The 15,252-nt window shown below is 37.2% G+C and overlaps 1 protein-coding gene across 4 annotated transcripts in view; it reads right to left on the bottom strand.

Annotated features, from left to right (window-relative positions):
• The window catches only part of LOC128741441 (liprin-alpha-1), a 1,114,069-nt gene that overhangs the window by 1,065,750 nt on the left and 33,067 nt on the right, over window positions 1-15,252 (bottom strand). The window lies entirely within an intron of this gene.

Here is a 15,252-nt window from a genome sequence, read left to right on the forward strand (position 1 = left end):
GTGTAGTTAGGAACGATCAAGTGTTAAAAGTATAGTGAATAAATTTTTTTTTATGCTAACGTGAAACTTTATAGCATAATTTTTATATATATATATATATATATATATATATATATATATATATATATATATATATATATATATATATATATATATATATATATATATATATATATATATATATATACTAGCTAACCCGACAAACTTCGTATTGCCACAAATTAACCTGTGTTGTACATAAATCATGAATCTCGGATGATCTTTGTCACTATCTCGAGTTTTGCAAGCCCCCCAGTGGGCGGCGCTTCCGACGGCGGGTCACCGGCAACACTCGCGACCGGCTCGTCCTGAATGATCTAGTGTTACTATAGATAGTTTTTGTGGTCTTGTTATTGATTAATGTTTTATGGAAGAGTCTCGAATTTCTCGAGTTGGATTAGTTTTTGAGTTTCGCAAAAATTTCTGTTTTATTTGTATGAGAGTCCATATCCCCCTACCACAGGGGTGAGAGGTCTCTAACTATCATAAAATAAATTCAAGACTCAAAAATCTCCTACATGCTAAATTTGGTTCCATTTGCTTGATTAGTACTCAAATTATAAGGAAATTTGTATTTCATTTGTATGGGAGCCCACCCTCTTAAAAGGGAAAGGGGTCGTAATACACCACAGAAAAAAAATTCTGCCATCTAAAACTCTCACATGCCAAATTTGGTTCCATTTGATTGATTAGTTCTAAAGTTATGAGCAAATTTGTATTTCGTTTGAATGGGAGCCCCCCCCCCCCCCCCCCCTCCTAAAAAGGTAAGAAGTCCTAATTCATAATGGGAAAAATGGTTGCCTCCAAAAACACCCACATGCCAAATATGGTTCCATTTGCTAGATTAGTTCTCGAATTATGCGGAAATTTGTATTTCATTTGTGTAGAAGCCCCCCATCTTGAAGTGTGGAAGGATCCTAATTCACCGTAGAAAATATTTTTGCCTCCAAAAACCTCCACATGCCGAATTTGGTTCTATTTGCTTGATTAGTTCTCGAGTGTTGGGGAAATTTGTATTTCATTTGTATTGGAGCCCCCCTCCTAATGTGGCAAGAGGTCCTAATTCATCACAGAAAAAATTCTTGCCTCCAAAAACACCTACACGCCAAATTTGGTTCCATTTGCTGGATTAGTTCTCGAGTTATGAGGAAATTTGTATTTCGTTTGTATAGGACCCCCCTCCTAAAGTGGGGAGGGGTCCCAATTCATCATTGAAAAAAAAATTGTCTCCAAAAACACACATATGCCGAATTTGGTTCAATTCGCTTGATTAGTTCTCGAGTTATGAGGAAATTTGTATTTCATTTGTACAGGAGCCCTTCCTCTTAAAGTGGGGAGGGGTCCTAATTCACCATAGAAAATTTTCTTGCTCTCGAAAACCTTCACATGCCAAATTTGGTTGCATTTGCTTGATTAGTTCTCGAGTTATGAGGAAATTTGTATGGAAGCCCCCCCTCTTAAAGGGGAGATGAGTTATAATTCCTCTTATAAAGAGGGGAGGGGTCTCAATTCACCATAGAATAAATTCTTGTCACCAAAAAAAACACCCACATGCCAAATGTTGTTCTATTTGCTTGATTAGTTCTCGAGTTAGGAGAAAATTTGTACTTCATTTGTACAGGAGCCCCCCCTCTTAGAGTGGGGAGGGGTCCTAATTCACCGTAGAAAATTTTCCTGCCCTCGAAAACCTTCACATGCCAAATTTGGTTCCATTTGCTTGATTAGTTCTCGAGTTATGAGGAAATTTGTATTTCATTTGTATAGGAGCCCCCCTCCTAAAGTGGGGAGAGGTTCTTATTCATCATAGAAAAAATTCTTGCCTCCAAAAACACCTACATGCCAAATTTGGTTCCATTTGCTTGATTAGTTCTCGAGTTATGAGGAAATTGGTATTTCATTTGTACAGGAGCCCCTCCTCTTAAAGTGAGGAGGGGTCCTAATTCAACATAGAAAATTTTCTTGCCCTCGAAAACTTTCACATGCCAAATTTGGTTCCATTTGCTTGATTAGTTCTCGAGTTATGAGGAAATTTGTATGGAAACCCCCCCTCTTAAAGGGGAGAGGAGTTATAATTCCCCTTATAAAGAGGGGAGGGGTCTCAAATTACCCTAGAATAAATTCTTGTCACCGAAAACACCCACATGCCAAATTTGGTTCTATTTGCTTGATTAGTTCTCGAGTTATGCAGAAATTTGTGTTTCATTTGTATGGGAGCCCCCCCTCTTAGTGGGGGGAGGAGTCTCTAACCATCACTAAAACCTTTCCTGGCCCCAAAAACCTCTACATGCAAATTTTCACGCCGATTGGTTCAGTAGTTTTTGATTCTATAAGGAACACAGGACAGACAGACAGAAATCCTTCTTTATAGGTATAGATATATATATATATATCTATACCTATAAAGAAGGATTTCTGTCTGTCTGTCTGTCTGTCTGTCTGTCTGTCTGTCTGTCTGTCTGTCTGTCCTGTGTTCCTTATAGAATCAAAAACTACTGAACCAATCGGCGTGAAAATTTGCATGTAGAGGTTTTTGGGCCCAGGAAAGGTTTTAGTGATGGTTAGAGACCCCTCCCCCCACTAAGAGGGGGGGCTCCCATACAAATGAAACACAAATTTCTGCATAACTCGAGAACTAATCAAGCAAATAGAACCAAATTTGGCATGTGGGTGGTTTCGGTGACAAGAATTTATTCTAGGGTAATTTGAGACCCCTCCCCTCTTTATAAGGGGAATTATAACTCCTCTCCCCTTTAAGAGGGGGGGTTTCCATACAAATTTCCTCATAACTCGAGAACTGATCAAGCAAATGGAACCAAATTTGGCATGTGAAGGTTTTCGAGGGCAGGAAAATTTTCTACGGTGAATTAGGACCCCTCCCCACTCTAAGAGGGGGGGGGCTCCTGTACAAATGAAATACAAATTTCCTTCTAACTCGAGAACTAATCAAGCAAATAGAACAACATTTGGCATGTGGGTGTTTTTTTTGGTGACAAGAATTTATTCTATGGTGAATTGAGACCCCTCCCCTCTTTATAAGAGGAATTATAACTCCTCTCCCCTTTAAGAGGGGGGCTTCCATACAAATTTCCTCATAACTCGAGAACTAATCAAGCAAATGCAACCAAATTTGGCATATGTGTGTTTTTGGAGACAATTTTTTTTTCAATGATGAATTGGGACCCCTCCCCACTTTAGTAGGGGGGTCCTATACAAATGAAATACAAATTTCCCCATAACTCGAGAACTAATCAAGCAAATGCAACCAAATTCGGCATGTGGAGGTTTTTGGAGGCAAAAATATTTTCTACGGTGAATTAGGATCCTTCCACACTTCAAGAGGGGGGGCTTCTACACAAATGAAATACAAATTTCCTCATAATTCGAGAACTAATCAAGCAAATGGAACCATATTTGGCATGTGGGTGTTTTTGGAGGCAACCATTTTTCCCATTATGAATTAGGACTTCTTACCTTTTTAGGAGGGGGGGGGGGCTCCCATTCAAACGAAATACAAATTTGCTCATAACTTTAGAACTAATCAAGCAAATGGAACCAAATTTGGCATGTGAGAGTTTTAGATGGCAGAATTTTTTTTCTGTGGTGTATTACGACCCCTTTCCCGTTTAAGAGGGCGGGCTCCCATACAAATGAAATACAAATTTCCTTATAATTTGAGTACTAATCAAGCAAATGGAACCAAATTTAGCATGTAGGAGATTTTTGAGTCTTGAATTTATTTATGATAGTTAGAGACCTCTCACCCCTGTGGTAGGGGGATATGGACTCTCATACAAATAAAACAGAAATTTTTGCGAAACTCAAAAACTAATCCAACTCGAGAAATTCGAGACTCTTCCATAAAAACTTATAACTTGACTTTTTTGCTTAACGTAAGAACAACTTAACACGAACAAACAAGACACATCACTTATGGTTCTTACAAAACATTAAAATTACCTTTTTCGCTAACCGGTTTCGGGTTTAATCCAACCCATCTACGGAGCGGTGGTCGACTGCATACGCATTGTGATTTGTTGTCTGCTACAGATTCAATTTCGTCAGTTGGAAGAGAGGCGATGAGATGAGCGCCTCATCTTCATTCATTAAAAGTCGATCGGCGGTGCTGATGTACATCGATTCCCACGCATTTAAATGAGAGGATTTCCTCACATTTTTTAGCAGTTTTGCGTTCCCCCAATCAATTTCATGTTGGAGGCAGATAGAATGCATCGCTACACTCGAATCATTGGTCCTTTCATTTTCCACAGCTTTTTTATGTTCTTTTAGCCGAGTTTTAAATTTTCGACGGGTTTGTCCGATATACACCGCTGGGCAATCTTTACAGGGGATTTCGTAGATACCCGACCGTTCTTCGGGCGGAACTTTGTCCTTTTGATTGTTTAGAAGCTCCTGTAATGTATTACCGCTTTTATGAACCACATGGAAGCCGTGCCGCTTGAGAATTTTCCTAATGTGGTTCGTCACTTTAGGGTAAAATGGTAAACTGATTCTGTGGATTTGCTCTTTTTCCGGCTGTAAAGTGGTGGTGTCTTGACGCTGTTTTTTACGGATATGTTTACCGATTATTTTATCCACAAAACTCTTGTCGTACCCATTTAATACCGCACCAGCACCGCCGATCGACTTTTAATGAATGAAGATGAGGCGCTCATCTCATCGCCTCTCTTCCAACTGACGAAATTGAATCTGTAGCAGACAACAAATCACAATGCGTATGCAGTCGACCACCGCTCCGTAGATGGGTTGGATTAAACCCGAAACCGGTTAGCGAAAAAGGTAATTTTAATGTTTTGTAAGAACCATAAGTGATGTGTCTTGTTTGTTCGTGTCTTCCATAAAACATTAATCAATAACAAGACCACAAAAACTATCTATAGTAACACTAGATCATTCAGGACGAGCCGGTCGCGAGTGTTGCCGGTGACCCGCCGTCGGAAGCGCCGCCCACTGGGGGGCTTGCAAAACTCGAGATAGTGACAAAGATCATCCGAGATTCATGATTTATGTACAACACAGGTTAATTTGTGGCAATACGAAGTTTGTCGGGTCAGCTAGTATACCTATATATACAGTCGATATTTGTATAACGCGGGTAATTGGGACCGCGTTATAAGAAGCGCGTTATACAAGTACACGTAGCATATGAAAATTGAGTTAATTGGGGCTATACCTGAATTTTACGAAATTTTGAATCAACACGACCATGGTTCCTTTGGGAAAGATGTTAAGTATATATTTTTTCATCTTACAGATGCTTGGTGAGACAGAAAAAATCGCCTCTTGGTCTTCCGGAACATCCGGTAAATTTTCATTTCTGTGAAGTCTTCTCATAGCTTCCAAATTCTTTTTAAAGTTCCTATGGCTTATTATTTGGCGTAAAATAAGTAAAGTAAACAATCCGTACTATTGAGAAGCCAACATACGATTCTCCGACAAATACGGAACATCCGTAATAGTGGTCAACGAGCGAAAATTGTTCTTTGAGTTCACAATTATCTTCATTCAATCTCGAATTGAACAATGTGAAATAGGAATATAAATTCAGCGGTTTATGACTCAACCTGGCCATTATGAAATGCATCAAAAGATCCGATATTAAATGATTAAATTTGATGATCAAGGGCATCGAACTACTTATCGCGTTGACGAAAGCAATAAAGTTTTCGTAGCCTGTACGCTCTTACAAGAAGCCCCATTCTGAATTGTCCAGGAAAAGGTGAAAACAAAAGCAATAACACTTCTCTCTCACTTTTTCTCAGGCAAACCTCATAAAAATATTAGATACCGTCTACGCGGATTTCGGAATGGCCATGACATGGCTAACTACGATGGTTAGATTTATGTTAAAATTTTCCCAGAAGAGCACAATACCTGGTAAAGAGCTTATACAAAAGTTGATATATTTGCCATTAGATTTGTAAGTATAGTAAATGTTACCGGTAGTTCAGTTCACTATACCACATCTATCAATTTAGTATAATCAATATATATAGAATGCCAGTGTCGCTGGTGTTTCATGGATATTTTGGTGGCAAACATGTTGGTGGTTCGTGTCTTGGATACGGGAACAACATTGTCAAATTGCCCAATAGAAAATTTTCCTGCCGACGAAATACCCCAAAACGACCAAATCGGGTGGTTTATCCTACGTGATTTAAGGAAAAGCAGAAGGATTTTTTATTGGATTGCCTTTTCACAATAGACCAAATCATCATACCGTCAATTGACAGATAGTGGCGCCCTTGTTTACATTTTGGAAAACTTTCTTTTCCGTTTATAGGGAATGTAGCGTGTATTTTAACATTTTACAGGCATAATGGCTTTTAAATTTAGTCCCAATGCTGTTTAAACTCGACTTAAACAACAAACTTGCCGTTTAAACAGCTGAAACTTTTTTGGATTCTACGGTCTGTTTGTAAACAAGGGCGCCAGTATCTGCCAGATGACGTCACCTTGATTTGGTCTATGGGTTTGACAATGAGATTCTCGTTTCGAATCGAGCACTCACACATATGCGCATACAACGTAAATACATAATTTTCAAATGTGTGATGTTTATCACGAGCACTGCAGCGACACTGGCATTCTATATATATTGATTCTACTATCAAATTACACTAGCAAAATTGGTAATTTCAACAAACTTGCGAAATAACCTCGTTTTAAACAAATAGTCAGCGAACATTTGCAGTATTCGCATCATTTCTGTTTCTGAATCCGAAATGGTTTATATCAAACCTTTTTCAAATTGTAACGCGGACTTCAACATGAATTTTCACTTATTATTCACTTTGACGACAAATCCTAATTTTCCAGTGAACGTTTTGGCGGCCATGCCGAGTCGTAAGCGGCCTATTTAGTTGAGGATTGCTGATATTCCGTTTCATTTTGATCTGTTACAAATTAAAAACATTTGCATTTCCAGTGACCAATTTCAGGCAAGCTTTGAATTTTCTCCCGATAAACCATCTAATGGCCAAATTGAATCACAAATAGTCGTAATATACTTCTAGTGTAGTCAAATTACACTCAAAATATTCACGATATGTTTTGAATTTTCCGGAGGACCACCTTATGGATTTCTAAGATCGTTTATTTATTACTTTTTTTTTTAATTCGTATCAATTACCCGACATTAGTTAATTCAAAAATATTTCACCAATTATAACCAACTTTACCAATACGAAAATTTCGACGGATATTCCGGAATCTCCAGTAGGCCAACCCGTAACTTTGTGGTTTCTGTATATCACTTAGAGAGTCAACTGTTATGTGTCCTACAACTTCTTAAAAGACACCACGGTCGTATCTGTTCAAAATCGCTCAAAATTCGAGTTTAGCCCCAATTAACTCAATATCCATATGCTACGTGTATTTGTTATACGCGGAAAACCGCGTTATAGAAATATCATGGTACCCGCGCTATAGAAATCCGCGTTCTACAAATCCGCGTTATACAAATCTCTACTGTATATATATATACTAGCTGACCCGACAAACTTCGTATTGCCACAAATTAACCTGTGTTGTACATAAATCATGAATCTCGGATGATCTTTGTCACTTCTCGAGTTTTGCAAGCCCCCCAGTGGGCGGCGCTTCCGACGGCGGGTCACCGGCAACACTCGCGACCGGCTCGTCCTGAATGATCTAGTGTTACTATAGATAGTTTTTGTGGTCTTGTTATTGATTAATGTTTTATGGAAGAGTCTCGAATTTCTCGAGTTGGATTAGTTTTTGAGTTTCGCAAAAAATTCTGTTTTATTTGTATGAGAGTCCATATCCCCCTACCACAGGGGTGAGAGGTCTCTAACTATCATAAAATAAATTCAAGACTCAAAAATCTCCTACATGCCAAATTTGGTTCCATTTGCTTGATTAGTACTCAAATTATAAGGAAATTTGTATTTCATTTGTATGGGAGCCCACCCTCTTAAAAGGGAAAGGGGTCGTAATACACCACAGAAAAAAAATTCTGCCATCTAAAACTCTCACATGCCAAATTTGGTTCCATTTGCTTGATTAGTTCTCGAGTTATGAGGAAATTTGTATTTCGTTTGTATAGGACCCCCCCCTCCTAAAGTGGGGAGGGGTCCCAATTCATCATTGAAAAAAAAATTGACTCCAAAAACACACACATGCCAAATTTGGTTCAATTCGCTTGATTAGTTCTCGAGTTATGAGGAAATTTGTATTTCATTTATACAGGAGCCCCTCCTCTTAAAGTGGGGAGGGGTCCTAATTCACCATAGAAAATTTTCTTGCTCTCGAAAACCTTCACATGCCAAATTTGGTTGCATTTGCTTGATTAGTTCTCGAGTTATGAGGAAATTTGTATGGAAGTCCCCCCTCTTAAAGGGGAGAGGAGTTATAATTCCTCTTATAAAGAGGGGAGGGGTCTCAATTCACCATAGAATAAATTCTTGTCACCAAAAAAAACACCCACATGCCAAATGTTGTTCTATTTGCTTGATTAGTTCTCGAGTTAGGAGGAAATTTGTATTTCATTTGTACAGGAGCCCCCCCTCTTAGAGTGGGGAGGGGTCCTAATTCACCATAGAAAATTTTCTTGCCCTCGAAAACCTTCACATGCCAAAGTTGGTTCCATTTGCTTGATTAGTTCTCGAGTTATGAGGAAATTTGTATGGAAGCCCCCCCTCTTAAAGGGGAGAGGAGTTACAATTCCCCTTATAAAGAGGGAGGGGTCTCAATTTACCATAGAATAAATTCTTGTCACCGAAAACACCCACATGCCAAATTTGGTTCTATTTGCTTGATTAGTTCTCGAGTTATGAGGAAATTTGTATTTCATTTGTATACGAGCCCCCCCTCCTAAAGTGGGGAGAGGTTCTTATTCATCATAGAAAACATTCTTGCCTCCAAAAACACCTACATGCCAAATTTGGTTCCATTTGCTGGATTAGCTCTCGAGTTATAAGGAAATTTGTATTTCGTTTGTATAGGAGCCCCCCCCCCTCTTAAAGTGGGGAGGGGTCCCAATTCATCATAGAAAAAAATTTTGTCTTCAAAAACACACACATGCCAAATTTGGTTCCATTTGCTTGATTAGTTCTCGAGTTATGAGGAAATTGGTATTTCATTTGTACAGGAGCCCCCCCTCTTAAAGTGAGGAGGGGTCCTAATTCAACATAGAAAATTTTCTTGCCCTCGAAAACCTTCACATGCCAAATTTGGTTCCATTTGCTTGATTAGTTCTCGAGTTATGAGGAAATTTGTATGGAAACCCCCCCCCTCTTAAAAGGGAGAGGAGTTATAATTCCCCTTATAAAGAGGGGAGGGGTCTCAAATTACCCTAGAATAAATTCTTGTCACCGAAACCACCCACATGCCAAATTTGGTTCTATTTGCTTGATTAGTTCTCGAGTTATGCAGAAATTTGTGTTTCATTTGTATGGGAGCCCCCCTCTTAGTGGGGGGAGGGGTCTCTAACCATCACTAAAACCTTTCCTGGCCCCAAAAACCTCTACATGCAAATTTTCAAGCCGATTGGTTCAGTAGTTTTTGATTCTATAAAGAACACAGGACAGACAGACAGACAGACAGACAGACAGACAGACAGACAGACAGAAATCCTTCTTTATAGGTATAGATATATATATATATATATATATATATATATATATATATATATATATATATATATATATATATATATATATATATATATATATATATATATATATATATATAGATATATATATATATATATATATATATATATATATATATATATATATATATATATATATATATATATATATATATATATATATATATATATATATATATATATATATATATATACTAGCTGACCCGACAAACTTCGTATTGCCACAAATTAAATTGTGTTGTACATAAATCGTGAATCTCGGATGAATTCATGGGTGTTTTAATATACAAATTTTCCTCACAGTAAAGTAAAAAACAACTCCCCCATTGCTTAGCCTGATAAAATAAAGCGGATAGCATTTAAATATTCGCCATAATTACAAACCATTTCGCCGAATACCATTTTGTGGACACGGCGCATAAAATTTTAATTGAGCAAGCAAATCTGCGGTGAGAAATAATGTCATTGATAAAGTAAAGCATTGCTTGTTCGCGACGTTCTTTAAGTATTTGTATATGGATGAGCATGCAGCGCGCTTCATAAGATGGTAATGGAAATACTGTCCGGTTAAGTTTTCGAAGCGCGTATAGTAGAAATTGTTTCTGAATAGTTTCAATGCGTCCTTCGTGTAACGCAGTGTGTGGGTGCCATACAATATTGCAATATTCCAGAATAGGACTTACGTATGTAAAGTATAAAAGTTTTATTGTGTACGGTACGGGTCTTTGAAATTATGACTGAAGCGTTTGATAAAGCCCAGCATTCTATTTGCTTTGTTAATAGTATTGTAATGTTCTGTAAATGTTTGTTTTGAGTCTAAGATTACTCCTAAATCCCTTACAATTTTACATTTTGGTACAATATTGTTTCCTAAGTATATGTCAATAAAGGGAGTTTGAATTTTCCTGCTAAATGCTATTGAGTTACATTTTTTTACATTCAGGTTTAGTAAAGATTTGTTGCACCAAGTGTTGAATACATTGACTTCATTCCGAAATACTGCGACATCATGGGCATTTTTTATTTCCATATATATTTTCATGTCGTCTACATATACAAGTACTTTTGAGTGGTTAAGTATATAGGAAATGTCATTTACGTGCAAAATGAAAAGAAGTGGCCCTAAGTGGGAACCTTGGGGAACACCAGAGGTGACTTGAATAGGGTCCGAGAGGGCATTTTGAAAGCGTCAATTTGTTTGCGTTCCGTTAAATATAATTGAAGCCATTTCAAGAGCTTCGGTTCTATTCCAATTTTTCCTAATTTGAAGATCAATAATGGTATGTCTATTCTGTCAAATGCCTTACTAAAGTCCGTGTAAATAGCTTCTACGTGGTTGCCATTGTCCATTGCATTCAGAGTAAAAGTTACAAATTGCAGAAGATTTGAGGCAGTAGAGCGGCCTTTAAAAAAGTCGTGTTGCTGACTTATAATTTTGCGATTTACTTGTTGAAAATTTTTTTCATTTACAATTGATTCAAATAGTTTAGGAATGCAAGAGATAATGGCAATTCCACGGTAGTTTGGGATGTCTGATTTTGTTCCTGATTTGAAGATAGGGACTAAATACGAAGATTTCCATATTTCCGGGAATTTTCCATTTTTCAGAGACATGTTAAATAGGCGTTGTAATGGTGTAGCAAGTTCTTCGGCCAGGTTTTTGAGAAATATGGGTGCTATTCCGTCAGGTCCCGGTCCTTTTGACGCATTCAAGCCTTTGAGTGCTTCAAATACGTCAATTTCTGATAGTTGAGAGACAGATATGTCGTTAGAAAATTCAGTGATAAATGAGAAATATTCCTGGTCGCGGTCTTGTTCGGTAAATGTTGTATATACTTCTTGAAAGAAATTAGAAATTTAATTTTTTTTTAATTTTATTTTTTTTAATTTTATTTTAATATTATTAATGTAAACTTATTCTATTTTTAAAAGTCGTTCTTGATACATTAAACTCATAGCAGTCAGATACACTATTAAATTCGCGGGAACACACATCAATCGGGTTATTTCGGGCGAAAAGAATACGGTGTAAAGGAATCCGGAAGAAATCCGCTCGTCGGGTAAGCCTAGGAGGTACGTTGAACCGAATTTGACCTAGTAGCTCCGGGCTATCCACGTTATTTTCCAGAAGATCGTAGATAAATAATCGTTGCAACATACTTACATACTCCTATTTGTCAGAGTAGGTAGACGTATAAGCACGCATCTGTTTTCGTTTAGTGGATATTATTTGTTTCGATTTGTATTCTTCCGTAAATAAGAGGAATTATCGGTATCGTTTGAGAACAATTGTTGTTATGAGTGGTCGTAACAAACGTCCAGGCATGGATGAGTGTCTGGTCTGTAACAGCGACATCAAAACAGACGAAAAAAATGTAAAATGTCCGCTATGCAGCAATTGTCTGCATATGAAATGTGCCGGACTATCTGAGGCACGTTACAATAAAGTGCAAAAAAACAACTGCTTTTATTGCTCAGCTCAATGTGAAATTGCACACACGAACAGTAAAACTATGAGTGAACTTCTTATGTCGGTAAAGGCTTTGCAAATGACTGTCAACAATACTGATCAGAAGTGTGAAGCAAATATGGAGTGTCTGAAGAAGACTGATCAAATGATCATGAAATTTGGGTCATCACTAAATGCCCTCACTATAGCCCAAACGGAAATGTAAAAATCTGTACAGGAAGTAAAAGTGTCTCAGGATTTCATTGCTGCTCAGTATAACGACTTCAAGTTGTGCTACGATAAACTCAAAGCAGATTGTGTTGTAGTTGTAAATGAGTGCTCAGTTCACTTAAATCGTCAGTGAGTGATATCCAAAATCGATTACGTATAGCCGAGCAAACTGCACTGAAGAATGAGCTTATCATCAACGGAGTGCCGAAATCTGTCGCTCTAAATGAAAATGTTATCGTTGCCAAAATAGCCGCTGCTGTCGGTGTACAGCTCTATTCTCCAGACATAGAAAGGGCCCGACGTGTAAAAAATGGAATGATACACGTTGAGTTCAACAACTGTAAGGTTCGCAACGACATTCTCAAAGCACGTAAAGGGAAATCACTGTACCTGGATGAGATCGGTTTTGAGAGTGCTGGAGCTGCGGGAACAAGTCGATCGTCTCCTAACAGCACAAAACATCACACTCAAATTTTTATTAATGAAAACCTCACACAAGATACAAGGTCAATTTTACGTACAGCCAAATCTCTTCGCTCCTCGAACGGATACAAGTACGTCTGGTGCAGCAAGGGAATTATTTACCGCAAAAAAGATGATACAGCGAATGTGCACATCATTAACACTGTGGAAGATGTAAACAAACTACGTTCTCCAAAAAGATCCTAGGATGCGATACCCGCTGCTGTTACAATGCTAGGTTGTTGCCGTCTATTTTATTTTTTTCGCAATGAACACAAATCAAAATGATTTTTTACAAAATGTTAATCTAAATGATAATCTAATTGTTACTCATAAGTCACCTAATGCAATATTTACCAATGGCACTTTGAATGTGCTTTCAATTCAATTCAATTCAATTCCATTAGAAACAAAGTTAATGAATTAGAATTATACGTATCTAGTTATCAATCTACTGTCCATATCATTTGCATTACGGAGATGCGGCTGTCTCCTGCAGACTTGTATATATGCCATCTAAAAGACTATGTTGTTGAGGTATGCTGTCCGAGAACGTCGAGATCCGGTGGCGGTGCATGTATGTTCATTCATCGCTCGGTTGTCTTTGAGACGCTAATTATTGAAGAGTTTCTTGAGGGAAGTTTAATAGTAGTTGCACTTCGATGCCCAAAAATTAAAATAGCGCACGCTATGTCTGAAGGGTGCGATTATGCAACTTTGATGTACATAAAATTTTCTTTCACAACGTATTAGTACAGGTCTTCACGATTCAGAAAATACTAATTTTAAAATAATCCATCGGGAAAAAATTGAAAAAAGTTAATTTGAATATTTTAGCTGTATTCAACCGGGATCATACAGAGTACTTTTGATCATGGAATTACCACATGCGTACACCTTCACGAACTTGGTAATTCTATGATCAAAAGTACTCCGATTTGGTTCAAACTTTGTGAATTTGCTGTTCTTTTTCTGATAAGTTGAGACCTGTAGTTTTTATTTGCCGCTTAGGGTACACACTCTTGGGATAGGGCGTGTCGACCACTTAGAGTGGTCCAAAAAATCATCATCTGTGTCATGACACTTTCTTTTAAATATTTAACTTTTGAATCGCTCAAACGATTACAACAATATTGATAGCAGTCGAAAGTTACATCAATGAGCATTTAATAAACGTTGCAATGTAACCTATATTACCTTTTATGAATAATATAATATTGGTTTGAAACCCAAACCATGACATAATTACCATAAACATTGAACATGTTTCCATGCAATGACAACAAATAAGCTCCCAGCTTTTATATATTTTGAAAGCTTAAAATTTTGTACAAAATTTATCAAAAATCTAGACACGTTTATCTTTTTGTTTATTTTGGAGATACAGTTTGTGGATACGCCTGTACCCGATCGGGGTATTAGATTTTTACTGCGCAAAACTCAAATTTCTTCTCCCATGTTTCTATTCAAACGATTGAATTTGCTCAAATTCATCTAAATAACGAGAATTTGGAGCCTTTTGACATTATATCAAGCGGAACATACCGAAATTAGACAATGAAATATAGAATGAGTATCAATTAGGGGTTAAAACAAGGGGTCTTTCAATATTGAAGTTTTTATGCTTGGTTAATTGAAAATAACTAAATGCTAAGAATTACATTTTTAACAACTTGACACTGTGGATCCCTCGCTCACCAATTTTCTAAAAGTTGATTTGTAGCCAATCCATCTTTGTCATATAATATTACCTAAATTTGCTATGAAATAATTAACAAACAGCATAGTTTCGTAAAGAAGAAAGATAGTGTTTTCAAATTAAGTGGAAATAATGTTAGCGGCCGTCTTAGATCTTTGATAAAATCGATTGATGCGCCAAAAACAAGTCAATTTCTTGAACTAATCTAATATGGCGACAAATCGAAGAGGACCACTAAAAATGTTTCACATAATTTGAATTTCTTTTTACAAAACCGTTTCATTTGTTATTTATTTATATAGCAAATTTAGGGAATATCACACGATAAAAATGTTGAAGTTCACCAAAAATCAACTCTTTTTAATACTGCCTGGCCACTTGACGAACGAGGGGTCCACTATTTCGAGTTATTTAAAATGAAATTCTCTATATTTAACCTTTTTCATTCAATCAAGCACAAAAATTTAAATATTTAAAGATCTCGTGTCAATAGTGGCATTTAAAAGTTCAGTATTCAAAGGAAGGTGTCATGACTGGGATGCTGATTTTTTGGACCACCCCAAATTAAGAGGGAGCGCCCTAAGCGCCACATTAAAAATTCGGGTCTGAAATTTCCATAAAAAGAACCAATTCACAAAGTTTGAACAAAATCGGAGCACTTTTGATGATGGAATTACTAAGTGCGTTACCTGTATCCGGTTGATTACAGCTAAAATATTC

This window comes from Sabethes cyaneus, chromosome 3, assembly GCF_943734655.1.
Source record: "Sabethes cyaneus chromosome 3, idSabCyanKW18_F2, whole genome shotgun sequence".
Lineage (NCBI taxonomy): Eukaryota > Metazoa > Arthropoda > Insecta > Diptera > Culicidae > Sabethes > Sabethes cyaneus.